Genomic DNA, 7,967 nt, shown 5'->3' on the forward strand with positions numbered 1-7,967 from the left:
TCCACCATTGTACATAGGATTGTGGAGGCATTTCTTCAGATTCCAACACAAGTACAGCATACCTGTATGTCTCCCTCACAACATATTCAGATGTTTATCAAAATATGACTTTAAATAGTTCAATTCACATACACTGTATTACCACCCTAAAAGTTGTGTGTCATACTGGTACCAATATTTTCAAAATATGGAATAATAAGCAGAAAATGTTTGCCATATACAGTACCTACACAAACTTACCTGCCATTTCTGGTTAGTATCACAACATGCGTGCGAACACAGCCACCATCATGAAAACCAATATGCCCTTTAACAGTTGAACTAAGAGCCATAGAAGCTATAATGGTGTGAAATTATTTCTCCTCTATACTTCATTTATATCCAAGTGACTTACTTTATAATGCTACCTGTTGTACCTTGGAACCACTTAAGACACCTTGATCTCTGACTATGCTGTCATCAGCCTACAGTATGTATATAGGTGCCCTTAGAGACATGAATTATAGAATAATCAACAAATCCACAAGGGCCGGGACGAGGGTTCGAACCTACGTTCGAGAGGATCCCAGACACTATAATCGTCTGCTATATAGAATAATCCATTGTGCCAGTAAGCTGAGGGGGGGATAATCATAAAACGGCAGATGTTATGACCTGGATGCTCGTTACCACCTGACCCATATATTTCCAGCTCTATTTGCATACCTTGACAACAGTATAAGACTTAAGGGGAAGATTTGACAATTAAATTGGGTATTTAATGGAACTACAAATACCAAAACCAAATCTACATATCTAAACATATATTGAAAATATTATACTAATGGAGGTATACTGAAAATGCTACCAATGCATACCAAACATATTTATGTTAAACCTTAATGGTTAGTGGTTCCCATGGAATTGTCCTTTTTAGTGCACGTTGATGAACATCTTGTTAAAAACGTTTTATAACAAAATAAACCACCTTACCCTTTACACACTCAAGTTTTGCTAGTCAAGACTACTGCAGTACAATAATGTAAAAAATAATTAAAAGAAGATGTTGGACAACTGTTCTTCACTTCTCTCAGGTACAAATTTTCCCACTCGATTGGAAAAAAATATACTGAAATTTACAGATTATATAAAAATCTTCTCTTATATACTTTACTTGTAACTCTATTACATGATCATAAACATACTGTATATTAAATTTTATAATTTAATACAGGTATATGTTAAGTTGGTTTTCAAGATTTGACAAAAATACTGTGTGGTGAATACCCTTTACAAAAATTACAATGCACAATTTACAAAATGTACATGCATGTACATACACAATGGTGTGTAATATAATATGCATAATTTTGTAGAAATTACTACTATTTATTTATCTATATTCACTCTACAAGAAAGTACATCACTTTATGAGAGTACACACATTGGTGTACTCCCTGTATACCGGTGTACATCAGTATTTGATCCCTGGATCAAATCCAGGGATCCCATCACAATGGTTGTACTCTTCAAGTCACTTGTGTTGTCCCGTCTTGAGTACTGCTCAGTACAGTACTCACTTCCCCCTTCAGAGCAGGAGAGATTGCTGAAATAGAGGGAATACAGAGAACATATTCGGCACGCATAGATGCAATAAAGCACCTAAATTATTGGGATCGTCTCAAAGCCCTCCAAATGTACTCACTAGAAAGAAGACGAGAGAGATATCAAATAATATACACCTGGAAGATACTGGAGGGCCAAGTACCAAATCTACACAGTAAAATAACAACGTACTGGAGTAAACGATATGGAAGAAAATGTAGAACAGAACCAGTGAAGAGCAGAGGTGCCATAGGCACAATCAGAGAACACTGTATAAACATCAGAGGTCCGCGGTTGTTCAACGTCCTCCCAGCAAGCATAAGAAATATTGCCGGAACAACCGTGGACATTTTCAAGAGGAAACTAGATTTATTCCTCCAAGGAGTGCCGGACCAACCGGGCTGTGGTGGGTATGTGGGCCTGCGGGCCGCTCCAAGCAACAGCCTGATGGACCAAACTCTCACAAGTCAAGCCTGGCCTCGGGCCGGGCTTGGGGAGTAGAAGAACTCCCAGAACCCCATCAACCAGGTATCAACCAGGTGACTTACATTCTTGCAAAGCCACTAACACACAGTTGAGAGGCGGGACCAAAGAGCCAAAGCTCAACCCCCGCAAGCACAAAGAGGTGAGTACAAATAGGCGAGTACAGTGTTTCAGGCAGGTCCTTAAGCTAACAACCCAGCAAATGAAATAATAGGTACTGCACATTGTAACATAATTTGAATTCAACATAACAATAAGATGATAGAATAGATTATACTAATGAAATTCTATGTCTTGCGTACTAAATTGGGTGAATGTGAAGCAAAAGACTCGGTAGCACAAGGTGTGGAAACTACGAGCATGAAATTAGGTACTTTTCTGTTTTTTAGTAAAGTATAAGTTGGATTTTTTTCAATTCATTAGAGAACAAGTTCCATATGCTAGGTCCTTTTACTTGAATGGAGTGTTCGCACAGGTTTAGTCTGACTCTAGGGTTAGCAACGAGATTTATTTCTGGTCCATGGGGTCTATTACACGTATCAAGGAAGAGTTCCAAATCAGGATTAGAATCTAAAAATAAGGTTAATGGTAAAGAGCACAAGGGAATGTGTGTAGTGAGTGTATGTATAGGATATTTTGAGATTTAAACAGAGGGGCCTGTCTGTTGCCTGAAGACAGAGTTCATTACAGTTCTGATAGATTTTTGCTAGGTAATAATGGGTTTGAGGTAGTTTGCAGTACTGTAGTTGAACCCCATGCACAGAATTGTATATCATTGGGTTCGTATATTGGCCGGAGAGGATTGACCGGGTGCCAATCCTCAACTGTAGCCTCTGTTTACCCAGTACTGGGTACCTGGTTATTAAACGATTTGGCGGGTCGTATTGGAGGGAAAATTAATAGTAAGGACCTGCCTGAAACGCTATGCGTGCTAATTGCTTTACAAGAATGTAAGAACTTGTATATATACAGTAAATAAAATAAAAGAAAAAAGAAAAAAAAAGATTCACGCCCATGAAGTGTTTGAACCATTTGAACATAATAAAACATTAGATATAACAATGTGAAGTAATGCAACAATGTATTTGCTGCCCGAAACGCTTTGCGTAATAGTGGCTTTAGGCATTGTATGTACTAGCTCTATCTATTAATCCAACAAACTTTGTAAAATCTCTTTATGTATGTACCTTACCTAAATAAACATTTATTTATTTATTTATTTTATTTGGGCTGAAAACTGTGTAAAAGCCCATATATTATTAATGCAATATCTCTGATGGCAATTAAGACTGTCCGGTGTTAGGTGTTTTGATCCCCCAATACTCCTTTCCCCATATCAGCTAAAAAATACTAATACAATACACCATAATACAGTATAGTTTAGTGTTACGGTGCATTGCTGTCATGCTTACAAAATATTTATCTTTATGTTAGATTTCTCATTTGTTCTTGTTCTTTATGGGATATATAATATTCATCCACAAAAAACATGAAAAAATATGTATTTACACAACTTCTTGTTATACTGTTTAGAAACGCTTTCCATAATTTGAACTAAAGGAAAAAAAATAGCATGTGACGTTATTTATCATTGTCGTAGCTGGGGGCAACAAGCCAGTACTGTACTTAAGCTTATTGAAGAGCCCCCCCGAGGCCCTTAACTACTGACCTTCCCCGGAATACAACCCACAACAATTATTTAACTCTTGTGTACCAATTCAACTGTTGAATAGAGGCATCAGGTGAGAGGAAATATGTCCAAATGTTTCTGTCCTGTCCAGGGATTGAACCTAGATCCATCAACTGTGGGCTAAAGACATGAATGACTGTGCTACATTACAGGGCTAGAGCAGTTGATTCCCAATTAATGGAACCCGAGTTTGATTCCTGGGAAAAAGAGAGACATTTGGGAATGTTTTCTTTCACCTGCTGCCTCTGTTAACCTGGCAGTAAATAAGTGTTTGGGGAGCCAGGTGACTTGTGGATAGCATCTTGGGGAAGGTCAGTTGTTGGCCTAACCTAGAGGAACTTCAATAAGCTGAACTAAATTCCTGTCCCTGCATCACTGGCCTTGCCAACAACTGTTCCCCGAGCCTCCAGGACAACTGTCCCCCCGAGAACTGTCCCCTGAGCTTCCCTGACAACTGTTTCCCGAGGCTTCCTGATAACTGTCATCCGAGACTTCTGACAACTGTCCTCCGAGCTTCCTTGCCAACCGTCCTCCGAGCCTCCCCAACAACTGTCCCTTGAGCCTTCCTGACAACTGTCCCCCCGAGCCTCCCCGACAACTGTCCCCCCGAGCCTTCCCGATAACTGTCCCCCGAGCCCCCCCCCCAACAACTGTCCCCCGAACCTCCTCGACAACTGTCCCCCGAGCCTTCCCGACAACTGTCCTCCGAGCCTCCTTGACAACTGACCCCGAGCCTCTCCGACAACTGTCCCCCGAACCTCCCCGACAACTGTCCCCTGAGCCTCCCCAACAACTGTCCCCTGAGCCTTCCCGACAAGTGTCCTCCGAGCCTCCCCGACAACTGTCCCCTGAGCCTGCATGACAACTGTCGCCCCGAGCCTCCTCAACAACTGTCCCCAGTCTCTCCCTGACAACCGCCCCTTTGGCCTGCCTGACAACTGCCCCTTTGGGCCTGCCTGACAACCATTCCTATCTGCTTGCCTGACAACTGCCCCTTTGGGCCTGCCTGACAACCATTCCTATCTGCCTGCCTGACAACTGTCCCTTTGGACCTGCCTGACAACTACCCCTTTGGATCTGCCTGACTACCGTCCCTATGGGACTGCCTGACAACCGTCCCTTTGGGGCTCTCTCGACAACTGTACTACAGGCCTCCCTGACAAATACAAAACACTTCCTATGCCTGTCAACACGCGAGAACAGCCCTGCCGAGCTTCAAGATACAATTGTCGTAGATCAACCAAGAAATAACACAATTTACAAGGCGAGATAAGCGTGAGCCAACGAGCCAAGTTAAAAGGTAAGCTGCACAGGTATCTTGGCACGGGTGACGGCACGACCTGACCGATGTCTCCTCCATACTAAACCCCCTTTTTAGCCCCCCTGTGTGTGCCCCGAGGGTGAAGGGGGCCTCCTGCCTCGCCCCCAGCACTCACCTGCTGGGTCTCCTCCTCCAGGGGTGCTCCTGCTCCCCAACAACCACAGATATAACGCCGCACTCACCAACTACGACACAAGAGGAGTAAGACTGAGTGTGGGGTGACCGGGAGCCAAGACCGTGGGAGGGGGGGAATGGTTGTGGGAGAGAAGGAGAAGGGGGGGGGGACACTCGCCCCTCCCACAAGCAACACCTTCCTGTTTTGACGGCGGGGACTTAGTTGTTAAGAGAAAACTTGAGGAAGGTTTTGAAACTTGCCGACGTGGCAAATGACCATATGTAGCGGTGTTAAGAGAGGTAGAGCAACTATTAACTGGCTGTATTGGGGGCAGCCGTGGCTGGTTAGGTGAGGCAGCTTGTGTATGGGGGGCGGCAGCCGTGGCTAGCTGGAGGCAGCTTGTGTATGGGGGACGGAAGCTGTGACTGGCTGGGGGCAGCTGGTGTATGAGGGACGGAAGCCGTGACTGGCTGGGGGCAGCTGGTGTATGGGGGGCGGCAGCCGTGACTGGCTGGGGGCAGCTTGTGTATGGGGGGCGGCAGCCGTGACTGGCTGGAGGCAGCTGGTGTATGAGGGACGGAAGCTGTGACTGGCTGGGGGCAGCTGGTGTATGAGGGACGGAAGCCGTGACTGGCTGGGGGCAGCTGGTGTATGGGGGGCGGCAGCCGTGACTGGCTGGAGGCAGCTTGTGTATGGGGGACGGAAGCTGTGACTGGCTGGGGGCAGCTGGTGTATGAGGGACGGAAGCCGTGACTGGCTGGGGGCAGCTGGTGTATGGGGGGCGGCAGCCGTTACTGGCTGGGGGCAGCTGGTGTATGGGGGGCGGCAGCCGCGGCTGGTTAGGGGCAGCTGGTGTATGGGGGGCGGCAGCCGTGACTGGCTGGAGGCAGCTGGTGTATGGGGGACGGCAGCCGTGGCTGGCTGGAGGCAGCTGGTGTATGGGGGACGGCAGAAGCGAATGATAGGACAGCTGCAAGCATCCAACCTGTCCTCGAGGATGGTAAAACAACCGCTAGCTGGGGAAGGGAACTATCAGAAGAAAGCACCAATCCATTACGACTATATAGCACTTGCAAGGGGATCAGGTTAGGGATTTAGGATGGGACGAGAAGGAATGGTTCGCAGCCACCTGGACAGTCGGGGATTGAACGCCGACCTGCATGAAGCGAGACCGTCGCTCTACCGTCCAGCCCAAGTGGTTGGGGGTGGGAGCAATGGTAACTGGAAGCAGCTAATAAAGGTGACTGCAAACAAGTTGGAGATGGCAGCTCAGTTACTGACAATAATTAGGAATAAGCTAGGTCGGATTACAGCAAAAAACAAAAAACAAAAAAAAAGGGTCCCGGTAGTACAGTCAGGTTTGTTCTCGACGTACAATCGAGAATTCTGGGTTCGAATCCCGGGCGGGACAGAAATGGTTAGGCACATTTCCTTTCACCTAGTGGCTCTGTTCACCTAACAATAAGTAGGTACTCAGGAGTTAGTCAACTTGTTGTGGGGTTGCATCCTAGGCGGGGTCAGTAATTCGGCCTTGAGGGGGACCTCGATAAAAGCCAAACGTGTATGAACACACCCTGGCTTCTTGTCCCCCGACACAATGAATTATGTTAGACTACGTAACTACCTTAACAAGATTATCTTTCTACGATGACTGAATTTGGAGATCAGTTTCTAAGCCCATTGTGTGTCTGTAATCTTTTCCACTATTGCGCTCGTAGGAAAGGTAAATAGGTACCTGGGAATTAGGCAACTGTCATACTCACTTAATTGTGCTTGTGGGAGTTGAGCTTTGGCTCTTTGGTCCCGCCTCTCAACTGTCAATTAATTGTTGTACAGGTTCCAGAGCCTATTTGGCTCTTATCATATCTACATTTGAAACTGTGTATTGAGTCTGCCTCCACCACATCACTTACAAATGCATTCAATTTATTAATACTCTGACACTGACAAAATTCTTTCTAACCTATCTGGCTCATTTGGGTACTCAGTTTCTACCTGTGTCACCTTATGGGAGTACCACCTGCATTTCAATAATGTCTTTATCTACCGTCAATACCCCCCTAGAATTTTGTGGTAATCATGTCACCCTTATCTGTTCTTCCAGCAACGTGAGGTGCAATACACACAGCCTTTCCTTGTAACTCATACCCCATAGTTCTGGAACTAGTCTAGTGGCAGACCTTTGAATCTTTTCCAACTTCCGTCTCAAATTTGACGTGAATTGGACTCCATACTGAGGCCACATATTCCAGGACTGACCTGACATGCGGTATACAAGGTTCAAAATTTTATCTTACACAAATTTCTAAAAGGTAGTTCTGATGTTAGTCAGCCTTGCATGTGCTGATGATGATATCCTTTTTATGTGGGCTTCAGGGGACAGGTTCAGTGTGATATCAACTCCCAGGTTCTTCTCCCTGTCTGTTTCTTAGAAGATTTCATCTCCCTTTGGTATCATGCATCTGGTCTCCTACTACCTCCACCTAGCTTCATTACTTTACATTTACTTGAGTTAAATTCCAGCAGCCATTTGTTGGACCATTCAGTCTGTCCAGGTCATCTTGTCATTTATAACTATTGATACTCGCTAAACCAATGAACTTAATTCATCAGTATTACCGTAAATTTAATTTTGAATCATATGTTACAGTAAGTACAATATGTGACAAGGTGATCGTGTGTCAAAATTTTGCTCTTATCTGATTAATGATTGTCTGCAATAAGCATGAGTGTGCCTATTGCACTGGGGTGGCAACACCAAAATCAGTAGGGCA

General features: G+C 44.9%; 1 protein-coding gene across 10 annotated transcripts in view; it reads right to left on the minus strand.

Moving 5' to 3' along the window:
• Positions 1-5,522, minus strand: part of LOC123745820 (mitogen-activated protein kinase kinase kinase 7-interacting protein 3 homolog) — a 158,363-nt gene extending 152,841 nt beyond the window's left edge. For 3 of the 10 annotated variants that reach the window (XM_045726839.2, XM_045726837.2, XM_045726836.2), the window contains exon 1: positions 5,194-5,520. The gene's annotated coding sequence lies outside the window, so the exon portion shown is untranslated. Of the gene's footprint in view, positions 1-5,193 lie in introns of all 10 variants that reach the window. The other 7 variants (XM_069317609.1, XM_069317608.1, XM_069317611.1 and 4 more) reach the window with 6 other exon arrangements.
• Positions 5,523-7,967: the final 2,445 nt, after the last annotated feature.

This window comes from Procambarus clarkii, chromosome 88 (genome assembly GCF_040958095.1).
Source record: "Procambarus clarkii isolate CNS0578487 chromosome 88, FALCON_Pclarkii_2.0, whole genome shotgun sequence".
In the NCBI taxonomy this organism is placed as follows: domain Eukaryota; kingdom Metazoa; phylum Arthropoda; class Malacostraca; order Decapoda; family Cambaridae; genus Procambarus; species Procambarus clarkii.